The sequence below is a fragment of the Rhodnius prolixus genome, unplaced genomic scaffold (assembly GCF_049639745.1).
Source record: "Rhodnius prolixus isolate KJV_2025 unplaced genomic scaffold, Rpr scaffold_6, whole genome shotgun sequence".
Lineage (NCBI taxonomy): Eukaryota > Metazoa > Arthropoda > Insecta > Hemiptera > Reduviidae > Rhodnius > Rhodnius prolixus.
In genome coordinates this window covers 33,158,688-33,173,065 of record NW_027411634.1, presented here as the reverse complement: position 1 = coordinate 33,173,065, position 14,378 = coordinate 33,158,688, and the positions used below count along the sequence as shown (strand labels likewise).

The following is a 14,378-nucleotide window of genomic DNA, read 5'->3' as shown; positions in this document are numbered from 1 at the left end:
TAATTAATAATTTGATTAAATGATAATATTTAATTTAAACAATTGTGTATTAGATTTGGTTGAGGATAGAATTATGATTAAAGCTCCAGAATAATAATTCAACGTAATGAAAATGGTAATATGAGGTTTTATTTAATTAACAAAATTTAAAAAAAAAAAATCTTTTGTGAACATATTTGCATCTTAAACTGAGCGTAATTTAAATTTTCGTAACTTAAATTATCTCGAAATTATTAGTTGACTTTTGTTGATTTTAAAACCAAACCTAGAAAATGGCACCTAGTCCATTTTCCAGCAAATTTCATGTACGTACTTTAAAGTAGGTTTCTAAAATAACCATAAAAATCGTTTTGGTTCGAATTGAATCGAATGGTCTCGAAAAGAATTCACTTTAAAGTACGGGTTTACAAACTATTTAATGTTCATAAGAGCTACATATGACTCTAATCTTTCTTATTTCAAGTGATTTTTGTCTCACATCTTTCTTATTTCAAGTTATGTTCGATTCAAATCTTTCTTATTTCAAGTGATGTTTGACTCAAATCTTTCTTATTTCAAGTGATGTTTGACTCAAATCTTTCTTATCTGAGAGTATGAAAAAGACGTATGAGTGTTTTTCAACAGATTCTCTCCCTCCTTAATTCTTATAAACAAATAAATATAATTTCAAAAGAAATTTGACTCTTTAAAGATGGAAGTTCATCACAAGATGAGCTTTTAAAGAAAATGTCAGTACGTACAGTTGTAAATTTATTAACTCGAATAACTTAATATAAGATCTCCGTGTTTATGCTAAAGAAACAAGATAGTAAATTACCATCTCGGGGCGAATTCACCATGTTTACTTAAATTTCAGGTAGGTGTTAAAAGTAGAAGATACGAATTAGAATATAAAGGTTACATAAAGTGGGAAGGTTTCATATGTATATCTGCTTAGAATAAAATAATTAAAATTAATTCTTGGCGGATATTGCTGGGTGTGTGAGTGTGTGTGTTTGTTTAAATGGTTTTGGTGCTTGGTGTGAAAATAAATTCCAAGTTGGGACGAGGAGGTATAACATTTCTGTAAAGCTTCTTGGATGTAGTTAGAATTTTACACCTTCATATCTCCGCTTCAAGGCATCCTCTACCACAGCCCAAGCTCATCGACAAGACACCCCCAGAGCGGGGGGCAGCTTTTACCTCTTTTTCAGGAAAGTGGAAGTTGAGAGAGTGAGATGGAAAATATATTCATTTTTCCACTTGCTTTATATAAGCTTTAAAGCAAATAGCAGCGGGTAAACTAAAACACTGGGATCTTTCTGCACCATTTAAATTCAAACGTTCCTTTGTTAATTAAGTTATTGTAATATTATGAAAACTTGGGTGGAAACGGTGTGTACGCATGCGCCAGTGTATGTAAGTATTAAGTGATGCCCTGGATTATTCGCCACCATACACTCTACATTCTCGGCTCTACCCAAATTCTACGCTAGACAACGGTCTTTGTGTATTACTATATTCTGTAAGGTTGCTCGATTCCTTACCACTTCCAAACCATGTGTTCAACTAAAGTAGATCTCTCACTAATGAAATTGAATTTGATTAAAGTTTTGTAACAAATGGAGGGGTGGCCCTTAAATTTGATTGATTTATGAGTTATGTTTCGTTTGTTTCATTAAAATATAACCCGTGTGTTTTGCTATATTCCATTTTAATGAAAACACAACCATTTCCTTGTTTTCTTCTTAACATGTATCCAAGAAATTATCAAGAAAACGTAACTTAGTTTCTTGTGTGAAACGCAGTAACAAAACTTTATATAAAACCAGTCAAACGGAAATACGATTTTACTGATTAGATTTTTGTATTCTTTAAGGTTTTCCCCAAATTAATAAGGCCACTTCCTGTGGTTTAAATTGTCATTATCATCATTAAATTATCATTTAAATGCCGTTAAAGTGGTAAGAGATAAATGTGACTATTTTACAAACAAAATTTATCTTCACTCAATAGATATTTTTAAGATTTTCACGAGCATGACGATAAGTATGTTTTTAACTGGAAGGATTCTGGTAGATATTGGAAATTTTGGCTGAGTTCCAAAGTACCATTCAGCATGTCCAGACAGGTCTCAAACCTTTGAGTTACTCAATATGGTGTGGATAAGTCGTTGGTTGTTTAATGAACGTTTATAGATCGTTTGTCAAGAAGTCTAGAGAGAAGTTTGAATTGTCTATTTAGTTCTACTTCTTCTTCTTCTTTCAAGGTATTTCCCTAACCAGGGTTCCTTGCGCCAAGCATCCACCCTTCTCTATTCTGAGCGTCGCTTTCGCATAGAGCTCGCGCTAACATTAGTTCCTTTACCTGCGCAAGCCTTTTTTGGGAGGCGCGTATCGTTCATGCGAAGGGGACATGTCCAAACCACAACAGCCTTCTTTCGTCCACCCTATCCAGTATGGTTTAATCTATACCGACGGCTTCCCTTATAACCATATTTGGGACTCTATCGAAGATTGTTTTCCTTAAACATCTCCTCCAGAATCCCATTTATCATTTAGTTCTTTCCGTTTAAGTCTAGTCTGTGGATTTAAGGTTAGACGAGTGCTAGGTACCTAGTTGTGGGAAGAGGAGTGTGGTTTAGTTAATCGGGTGGAAGGATAGTTTGTGCTAGGTTGGACGTAATGTAATTACATTTGTTCTGCTACCTAATATGTACATTGTTGATCTGTAATAGATTTCGGTGGTGAAAGCCAATACAAACTAATTTGCTGGTCATTCTACCTAATATTTCCACTTTTTTCATTCGTTTTTGAAGTTCCATTTCCAAACTGGAGCGACCTAATGTGTATACTCTAGCTCTGCTGTAGATATTGGTGGAGAGAGCTAAAATACACTGTTTTGCTGGTCATTCTACCTAATATTTCCACTTTTCCCTTTCGTTTTTGAAGTTCCATTTCCAAACTGGAGCGACCTAATGTGTATACTCTAGCTCTGCTGTAGATATTGGTGGAGAGAGCTAAAATACACTGTTTTGCTGGTCATACTACCTAATATTTCCACTTTTCCCATTCGTTTTTGAAGTTCCATTTCCAAACTGGAGCGACCTAATGTGTATACTCTAGCTCTGCTGTAGATATTGGTGATGAAAGATTTTTAATGCAGATTTTATCCGTCATATCTCGCTTGTTTCTTCTATTTCGGACCGGTTTTTCTATTTTAGTCTATCATCAGAAGTTGAATAATCAGTTTGGTATAGAGAATCTAATTTCAACTATGTTCCTGTCTTTCGGACTCTTGCCGTTGGTGACAGAAACATGAAGTTTAAGACAGCATGTAATTGATTAATTTAGACCTTTGATAGATTTAATCAGAAAAAAATCATATAAATAAGCGTAATAAAATCAGCTACATTACCACACTTTCAACTTTAATGTTACCTCACACTGTGACGTCAGTACATAATTCCTCAAGTATTCCAGTGCCGTGATTTATCATTTTCTGTACATCCTTCACTATCCTCAGTTCGCGCATCTATAAAACAATAATTAATAACTATAAATTAAAAATAAAATAGCAAAAAAGATTCCTTAATAAATTACACTAATCCCATAAATAACTCCATGCTTAATAATAAATATGTCCGCACTAATAAAAATTCTATTACAAATGCCAAATTACAATCTAAATTAACAGCTATTTATTACGTTTTGATATAATAAAAGTTTGGCTTTTATTACCAGCAGACCAATTTCATTTAGATTAGGAGTTAATTTTGGTTACTTATTTAAGTTTTTATAGCTTACAATGTGTTTTATTGCCGTTCAAATGAATTGTCACATTACGTAATATTAGAACGGTTAACTATGTGTGTTTTATTTGTATATAAAAATCTTTCTAAATTCGTTAAGAAAGGTCTTAAAGTTATGGTAAGGCGTGGACATAAAAATGAAAAGTATTGCTTTAAGGTTGTTACCTTTTGTTAGTATGAGAATTATGACTGTTGCAAGTCAATTGTAGTTGGATTTGTCTGTTATTTCTCTACATGAAAACAAATCGCACCCGGTAGATGGAAACGATGTTCAAAAAAGATTGCATTTTCTCTTGAACAATATACTCGTACATATGATATTCGGCATTGCAGGGAGTTGGTCACTTTTTGGAGGAATCCCTCCACTTATGCTAGCACCAGATATCATTGTCTGGAATATTATACAAAGTTTATATAGTACTAATAAAATAGGATTTATTTATTTAAACATTCGCTTTGAAATTGGGGAATGTTATGTATTCAATCGCAACCAACTGTTGGATATATATTTTTAATGATAATATAAATATATATTTTTTAAGGCGTGCTTTACGTCCAACTCCAAATTAGTAGGTGTCGTGGACGGAGGCGACTAGCAAACATACTTTACTACAGAAAGTTCACATATTAAACATTAAATAAAATCCAAGGCCTAGAGACCGGGAATCGAACCCAGTACCACAGTACACATTACCACATTACCTTTGCACGTCTCGCCTCTAACCGCTCGGCTATCGTGGCACCTAGTGGTGATAGAATGATTTGGTAAGTGTGAATATTCTCCGAATATTCTCCTGTTAAACCTATTTCCGCCGTAGTTCCACAAGGCAGCTTCCTTGGTCCCATCCTTTACACTGTATACACTGCTGATATTCCTACTCACCCAAACACCTTAATCACTACTTATGCTGACGATACTGCCATCCTCTCTACCCACTCAGAACTATCCGAAACCTCAAAATTCCTTCAAGAGCACCTCAACCTAATTGAAAGCTGGTGCACCCATTGGCGCATAAAAATTAATGAAAGCAAGAGCGTTCAAGTAACTTTCACGCTCAGGCGTCAAACGTGCCCCAGTGTTTTCATCCTCAACAATCCCATCCCTACCTCGAATGTAGTACGCTACCTGGGTTTCTACTTGGACAGTAGACTCACGTGGAATCCACACACGAGACTGAAACGACTACAACTAAACCAAAGGTACGGACAACTAATGCGCATGATGGGACCTAAATCTAAACTAACCACACTTAATAAACTAACTCTCTACAAGACGTTACTTAAACCCATCTGGACTTACGGATCAGAGCTGTGGAGCTCAACTAAACCTTCCAATATCTCCCGCATCCAATCCTTCCAATCAAAAGTCCTCCGCCGAATTGTAAATGCTCCCTATTATGTCACTAACATCATCCTTCACAAAGACCTAAATATTCCTTTTGTCACTGAAACAATCCATTCACGATTCCTCAATTTCCACAAAAGCCTATCCTGTCATCCCAATCCAACAGCTCAATCTCTTTCCTCATCATCCCATCCTGATAATCCCCCACGACGTCTGAAACGACGTTGACCTCGTGATCTCCTAACCTAGACCTTTCCACAACTAGAATTCCCGAGAGTGTCAGCACTGGCTGATTTCTCTCTTCCTGCGTCCTTACGGTTGCGGTGTGCGTCGGCTATGCCGGGCAGTTTTCGCATCCTATACTGCACTTCTACTATTAACAATTTGCCTGGTGTATATTTATTTTTATACAGGTAGCAAATAAATAAATAAATAAATAAAAAAAGAGTATTTATAATCTTGAATACAATCTTAGGGCCGTACTGCGGTAGTATGACTACCGCAAGGTTATTTTTTTTTTTTACAAAAAATTGATGACTGAAATCGGCAGTAATGTTTCTTTTGCTTGGCTACTTTGCAAGTCCATCAATATAACGTTTTTTTAAAAATCTTATTTTAGCCCAGTTTTTTAGGGCGATCTCTGGATCCGCTTCTGCTAAAGGAAGGGGACTTAAAACTTAGTCAAGTTAAATATTCATTTTGGCCTCGAGAGGCTTCAGTGATGGGTATTTCAATAAATAATCGAAATTTTCTCATTTTATGTTACTTATACTTCATTAAAGAGATTCTATTTTGAATTAAGATGATTAATAATTAATAACACATTTTTGCTAAATAATTCACATCGTGCGAAGTGTTAGGGATTTACAACAAAAAGTCCTCTCTTGTAATCCCAAAACAGTTTGGTGGTAGGGAATTTATATTTATTTAAAACCGCTTTTCTATTACAAACTTGCATTAAATTTTGGCCTCAAAATTATTTTAGAAATTAATTCTAAACAAATATTGATTTTTCATTATAATAAATAATTAATATACAAAGTAGAAGGTAACCATGGCTAGCAAGCACACAGTATTAAGGCCTTGGTTTAAGGGATTTCTGTTTGGTAATACCATAAAGGTGGGTTTTGGTATTAACCAAAACAATGCACATATTACATATTACAAACAAAACAGTATATGTTTTAGCCACAGAATTTAACCAGAATTTCAAACTCTTAGCAAAGTTTATTAAGAAGTATATAAAGTTAGAAGAGCAAACATTTGGCTCTTAACCAGTTTTGAAGGGAATTTCTGGTAAAGACATCTCTACTAAACACCCTTAACACCAAACCAAAATCCAAACAATAACCAGCCAAAAGTGTGTGAAGTAAGATGTTGGGTGTGGGCTAACCATTCCATTGCTGCATAATTCAAAAGCTTGGTGTAAAGAAGGAACTAGGGGTGGTGCCATACTATGTACTACCCGCAGACCCTACCAGCAGGGTATTCCTGAAGTAGAAAAGGGCTTGTAAGGATTCCTTTGGCAGTGTCCGCCTTTATTTTTTCCCTTCTTTTTTTTGGGCGCTTTTCACCAGCACTGTTTTGGGAGAATACGTCTTCTTTAACGAAAAGCTTCTGTATCTCTATTTCTCAGCTCTTAGATTTCTTTCTGAAGAGAAATCAGTTATTTATATCTAAAACTAGATTCGATTTATTTTGGCTGGAGGAATAGACTGAAATGGAACAGATTTATTAATGCCCACAGAAAGATTTAGTCAATATTTAAAAATAGGGGACAATTGGCGTCCAATTTATCCAATTCAGATTTCAGTTTATTTATTTCAGATTGCCCCTAACTGTTACGTTCTACTTTTAAGTCCTTCAAACAAAGCATATCTTAGATTTTATCCTTCGTAGAACGCAGTGCTGACTCAAGTGTAGTGTTTTTTTTAACCCATAATTTGTGTGTTCCTTTCTGTACTGAACACAAATTTGCAGTTCATAGACATTGTTTTATAGCTTCTTAAAAAAAAAAAAAAATGCAGATTTAATTCTCAGCATGTTGGCGCTATAAATAACAATGATATCGATGAACAGTAGATGATAAAAACGATTGGAGTACCTAGTGGTGGGTAACACTCCAAAACATTAGGCTATTAGTGACGCTCTTCACTAGTGAGGAGATGTCGGGTTGTCAGGAAGAGTTCTAGAAGAAAGATTTTGAGCTAGAGGATTTATATGAGATTGCAGGCTGAAGAGGAGTTTTCTGTATCTTGTTTTAGCGACTTGGGTGACAAAAGGAATTTTAAGGTCAGTGTGTATAGTCCAGGTTGGAGACATAAAATGGAGTAGACTGAAGAGATTGAATCCTTTGGAGATTGGAGCGTTTTTTGGCGTTTATTTGTGCTACAATCAGCGCGTTGGCGTATAAGTAACAGTGATAACAGTGAACAGTAGAAGTAAATGAATGGAGAAGTTACGCAGTGGTAACACTCCCAAATATTAGACTATTAGTCCACTCTCTTCACTTGAGAGGAGATCACGAGGCCACTGTCTTTTAAGACGTCTTGTCCAGGTTCTAGAAAAAAGTTTTTGAGCTAGAGGATTTGCGTGAGATTATGAGTTGAAACGAAGTTTATTGTATCGTGTTTTAGCGACTTGTGTGATAAAAGGAATGTTAAGGTCAGTGTGTATAGTCCAGGTTGGAGACATAAAATGGAGCGTTTACAATAGTTCGAAGTATTTTAGACTGTAGCGATTGAATCATTTGGAGATTGGAGCGTTTGGTTGAACCCCACAGCTCTATTTCATACGCCCAGATGGGTTTTAAAATAGAAGTATAAATCAGTCTTTTGTTGTCCAGAGAGAGTTTTGATCTATCGTCTAAGAGTCTTTTAAGTAGTCGATAGCGTCTGTTCAGTTCTGTTCTTTTAAGTCTAGTTAAAAATTAATCTAAGGTTTATTTACTTCCATCACTAGAGGGAGTAAAATTTCATTATTCCACTGATTTTTGTGGCAATTCTTTGTTGATAATTGGCGAATTAAAAGTAAATTTCATTTCGAGCAGACTTGGTAACCAGAAATCTTGATAATCTTTACGTCTTTGATAGAAAGAACTTTACTATGGACATGTCACTTTCCTCGGAGGTCATTCTGCAGGAAAATTATTGGTAAATATCCCTGCAAATCAAGATCTTCACTGTTAACCGTTTCTTTCGAGAGATAATCTCCTATAGTAGACTATGGGACGTGAACGTTCATGTAGTTTGAATGTCCAATTTGAAGGGTTTGGGCTATTATTTTGGATTTCTCTACTTCCTGCAACAGTGTTGAATGACATCAACTGCGTGTCGTTGTTATAATGTGAGTCATACTTTTATTCATAATTAATTTAAGCATTTTAATCAATTAATAAAGTAACAGCCAATCAATAATTACCTTCTCTCCCTTTTTTTGGCCACTGTAATAGACGTGGTGTGGTTCATTTACACATCACGTGACATGGCGTGCCTTACGAAGTATGGACATGGCGTCGCCAGTATGACACCTGTCCGCTTTTTGCACATTTTAGACAAAGACATATAATAGCAAGTATTTACTTCTTTTTTTTAAAAAAAAAAAAATATCCATGAGTTGGTGCCAATGTTCATAGCATTTGGCATTTATTTGTGAATTATATAAATAATATCTTGATGTGATTGGCTAGAAGTATTTGTTGTGAAAATTTCTATTCTTCCACTAAATTTCTTTTTTAAAGTTTCATTAAAATTTGGGCCTATACAAAATGTTAGTTTTCTTTGATTTAGGTTACCATGAAGTATTTTAAACATAAAGAATTGGTTTCTTTTATTTGAGTAAAAGTTATACTCGTATGAATGCTTTAAAGAAGTATAAGTAATGCTTAAGAAGGTTTCCGGGTAAACTGTATACTTCATATTTAGTATTACTCAAACAAATTAAATACTTAGATAGAATAGATAGATTAAAAAAGGGACGGGAGTGACCTATACTAAAAGAGACTTATTGTGATCTCCACCTTTGGATCTAGTAGATGAAACCTCCCCTACTATGAACGTTGAGGACTTTGCCTACTAGTTCCTTTTTGCGCCTCTATCTCCTTTGGTCTCAAAAAGTACTACCTAGCACTCAAATATAACAACAACAAGAACAAAAACAACAATTTTGGAAATTGCCCGTTTTTACCCATTTTTAGTAACGTTTTCCTTGTTATCTATAAAATCACTTTTCAATGAGGATAATTCCTATATTTTAAAGAAAATTTGGGAATTTTATCTTTTATAGTAAAAGAGAAAATAATTGCCAAAGTTGGGTGTTTTTCAATTTTTTTTTGCCTCTTTTTTTGGCATTGGCTTTCGCCATACAGCCAGCATCGTCTAGGTGCTTATCACTAGAATATCACTCACTCTACATTCTTACTTATAAATACGAGGGTCGTTTGAAAAGTCCGTGCAAAGTCGGAGAGATAACACTACTGGCGCGTATCGAGGTTATGTTTAGTTAGTAGCATCTCTTGGAAGAACACACACCAAGTTTCAGCCAGATCGGTCTATTTCTTTGTGTTTGGCATTCGTTTGAATCGAGGAAGTCGAGTGATTTTCAAAAAATGGACGAAAAAGAATTTCGTGTGTTGATTAAACACTACTTTATGAAAGGCAAAACGCCTCAGGAGACTAAAGAGAAGCTTGATAAACATTATGGTGACTCTGCACCTTCGATTAGAACAGTTTATAAGTGGTTTCAAAATTTTCGGAGTGGCCATATGGGCACAAGTGACGCTGAACGTTCTGGACGCCCTGTTGAGGTTACTACTCCAGAAATCATTGATAAAATCCATGATATGGTGATGGATGACAGAAGAGTGAAGGTGCGTGAGATTGCTAGTGCTGTGGGCATCTCGAATGAACGAGTACATAATATTTTGCATCAACATTTGGACATGACAAAGCTATCCGAAAGATAAAAAGCGCGATTGCTCACGCTTGAACAAAAACGAAATCGTGTGAAGTGTTGCAAGGACGGTTTGCAGCTGTTCCAGAAGAATCCGCAGGACTTTAAGCGTCGTTTCGTCACTGTGGATGAAACATGGATACATCACTACACTCCTGAGACCAAAGAACAATCTAAACAATGGGTTACCAAGGGGGAATCTGCGCCAAAAAAGGCGATGACCGTTCCTTCGGCCGGAAAGGTTATGGCGACTGTCTTTTGGGATTCGCAAGGAATAATCCTCATCGACTATGTGGAAAAGGGTAAAACTATTACAGGTGCATATTATTCATCGTTATTGGACCGTTTGAAAACCGAGCTGCAAGAAAAACGCCCACGATTGGCCCACAAAAAAGTTCTTTTCCATCACGACAACGCACCAGCTCACACCTCAGCAGTTGTGGTCGCAAAATTAATGGAAATAGAGTTCCAACTCGTTTCACATCCCCCCAATTCTTCAGACTTGGCTCCTTCGGACTACTATTTGTTCCCCAATATGAAGAAATGGCTGGCGGGAAAAAGATTTTATTCAAACGAGGAGGTGATTGCAGAAACGAATGGCTATTTTTCAGAATAGGACAAATCCTATTATTCGGAAGGGATCAACAAACTAGAGCAGCGTTGGATGAAGTTTATAAGCCTAAAAGGAGACTATGTTGAAAAATAAAAAAAGGTTACCCCAAAAAATTAAGTAGTGTTTATTTTTGCACGGACTTTTCAAACGACCCTCGTACATTCGCTTCACACATTCATCCCTCTACTATAAATACAACTATTCACATAAACTACAGCTAATGGATGGATCAGTATGTACTCTATTTTCCTGCCATCCTTATAGCTTGACCTGAATTAAAATCACGTAATCCTTCTCTAATCATTTTCTTCCATTCATTCTAATCGGCTATAACTTTTAAATACACTTCATATTTCTTAGCTAGCTCTGCTACAGATTTAAGCACATAGATGTTGGTGGAGAATATTATGTCTTCGTAGCGAAATGGTGCATCTAAATACCTGTATATGTCGTCAAACATTCGTTTCCTTTCTACTACATAACGTGGACATATCATTATTATATGTTTGAAATCCTCCTCCTCATTGCAATCTACACAAAGAGGAGAGAGGACCTTTTTCAATGTTACGCTTTTTCGTACAGTTTTTGACGATCAACTCTTAAGCAACTATCTTACCGGACAGTTTTAGCACATTTAGCACATAAACTTGAATATTGTATTTATCAGAGTGATTCTCTTTGTTGAAAAAGGTAAGCACAATATCTTCAGTTAATGTTCTAATATCTGGGGGGAAAAAACCGCTTTACCTCTTTCCAGGCCTGAAGGAAGTCCCAGAAGAAGTTATTTTCTTACTGCAGTACCGGGATTATCATCTTCTTCTTCTTTGTTTTGGTTAGCTATAGCTCCTATTGCCTATTATTGGGCCTTAGCCTCCTCTATACTTGAGACATCTCTGATGCTTGCATCTTACTAAACATGCTAAACAAGAACAATAGCCAATCTCAGCTTTGGGGGGGTCTTTCCACTCTTTTCACGCGGTCGAGCCCCTTCATCCTTTGCATTTCCTGAAGTATTTCTTCATTCAGATATAATTCTCTTTTTTCGGACATTTGTCATCATAAGCATGCGTACTAAGACGGCTCTGTGGATCTAAACCACATTTGTTAGGATGTTATGCATAATATAAGAACTTTGTAGTGAAATATGTTTGTTTGTCGCGCCTGTCCTCGAAACCTAGTTTAGTAGACATAAAGCCCACCTAAAAGGAAAATGGGTATTACTTTTACGGAGATCAATCTGTTTGATTTCTATTCTGAACTCTGCATTTTAGCGTTTTCCAGCTAATTGACTCTACTGCTAACAGTAAATTAATTTTGCTGCTTGAATCATTCCACTAATTAATTATCACTGATTCTCTAAAATTCAATTTAATTATAATATATTAAAGTCAAGCTACGAATTGACAAAACATATTAGTTCCCAATGTAAAAACATTTAGTTAAATTGAATAGGTTTTTGTTTTGAAGTTAATCGTAACTTGGTCGAATAAAACTCGCAGTGTAAACACGGTAATTTAACCTTATTGCCGCCTCCGTTGCTTACCAAATAAATGTAGAGGAAATTTCAATGATGTGAAAATACCAACAATTCGCTACAATAACCATTTTCCTGAGGCTCTACTAGCAACGTCTCCAATCAAATTAGGACACCTTGCTCACCGTGGAAACATTGTCATAGTCTCCTGGAGCGGAATTTGCTTTTAGGATGCTGTTTTATTTACTGGAAATTACTTTTTGGCACATTTTCGAAAACTTAAAAATTAATTTGCCTCCTCAGATACAGAGAGTAGTTGATAACCTTCTGGCTAACCTGGCTTGCAAGCCAGAGGAGGCCCACTTTGAAGGCACAGTACATGCTTCACAAGTTGAGTAAAGTGCATTATTTGGTAAATTAAGGAATAAGTTTGATCTTTTACTTGAAAGATATTGATCACTTAAATATGTGGCAGGAGGTTTCCAATTTTTTTTTGGTAATTAAACGCAACACTCCCAAAATTACCAAATAGTTCTTCTTGTTTGTAACAGATGTAAAATTAATTTTTAGCCATTTTGTGGTATGCTTGAGAACATCTAAAGCTCTTAACATTTGATTTTTCTTAGAAAAATCACTAGGAATACGACTTATTTCCCGATATTAAGAAAAATACTACCTTTACTGCCTTGGCAATATTTTTAGTAGAAAGGAGATGAAAAAATACATAAAAATGACCTATCGCGTGCTCTTCTTTCTCTTTGATAACAAGTTAAAAAATTGAAATATGATTAATAAATACCAGATTTTGAAATAGCCTAGCACCTTTAATTTTAAAGATATGGAATTGCGGTTTCCGGTTTCTTTCATAACTTTTTATACTCTTTAAAACTGTGTACATGAAAATGGGGGTCAACTGCGAATCCTCACTTTTGGTCGCGCGTCAGCCGCGTATGCGGGCAGTAATCTAAAATCAAGTCACATATTCTGAAACTAGAGGTGACAGGCAACAAATTTTTCCTCTACCATTTTTTGTTCAGATTAACTGTTTAAGCATGAAATGCATTTGAGCCGTCTTAAAATGAACACCCAGTTATAATGATGTTAATCATAATCACATGTTGCCAATGGACAGTTGTAAACCGAATAGAATAAATAATAATATAATAAAACTCGATTCTCAGTCCAAAAAAGCGACAGACTAACATTTTTATTTCATCATTACATTGTCCATGACGAAATGTTATTCAGTATTAACATTTTTGTGTTTTTTTTTTAAGACAGTGTTATTTTAAGCGCACAACGAAAAATTATCTACACCCCTGATTAACATTTCTTGCTTGTTCTTTTTTGGCAGAGAAATTTATTACAAAATATTAATATTAATTAACTCCTCTTACAACATTTAGGTTTTGTAAGAAGTACAGAAAATCATTTATTTCTCATGTTTTTTACTTTTTCATTAATAAAAATTCTTTTCTGTTTTCCATTCAAAGAGGGAAAAAATTTATTAAAAATACAAACACGTCTGATGAAATTTGAAATATTAATTAATATTTCTGATTAGTAATTATGATCATAAGAATTAATTAGTTTTTCAAAGTGTACAAGAGTTTTGAAAAATCATTGAGTTAGAAATTACGTATACTTTTATTCTGTAGATCTAAGTCCGAAGTGAAGGTTTTAAGTTAGGCAATTAGAGCCTACGAAGTTGGAAGTTTAGCTCATAGGTTCTACTTGGGTTCTGGGTGCTAAAAGCCAAGGTTTTTCTTAAAATCTTAAAAAGTTCAGTCACAGTTATAAGTAGAGGCTCAATGAGGTATAATTTTGGAATTAATAGTTCCAAGTTTTTTGAAAACTTTAACGACTAATCGCGAAGAACCTAATCCAGTAGTAGCCATTTCCCTATCCTTAATGTGTTCCTTAAAAATATTCTGAAAGGTTCCCGAATAGGATTCTAGGTAGAGTATATTACCCTCTAATGTCTGGTTAATATTCCAGGATGTTTCGAGAAATTTTGGGCTTTACGCCATGATTCCCAACGATATAAATGTTTTTATAGATTGTTCCTCAAGGGAAACCCTAGCTCTTCAGAGGAGTTCTGCGAAGATAGCGGAGCTGATTGGTCCAGGTGTAAATCTCCAATGCATTTCTTCTCGATTGTGCTCTCTAGCAAAGTCTAAGAACCCTGATAACAGCTTTGGCTTTT

General features: G+C 35.2%; 1 protein-coding gene across 1 annotated transcript in view; it reads left to right on the top strand.

Annotated features, from left to right (window-relative positions):
• LOC141460300 (nucleolysin TIAR) overlaps positions 1-14,378 on the top strand; it is a 1,257,025-nt gene that overhangs the window by 540,020 nt on the left and 702,627 nt on the right. The gene's annotated exons all lie outside the window — the stretch shown is intronic.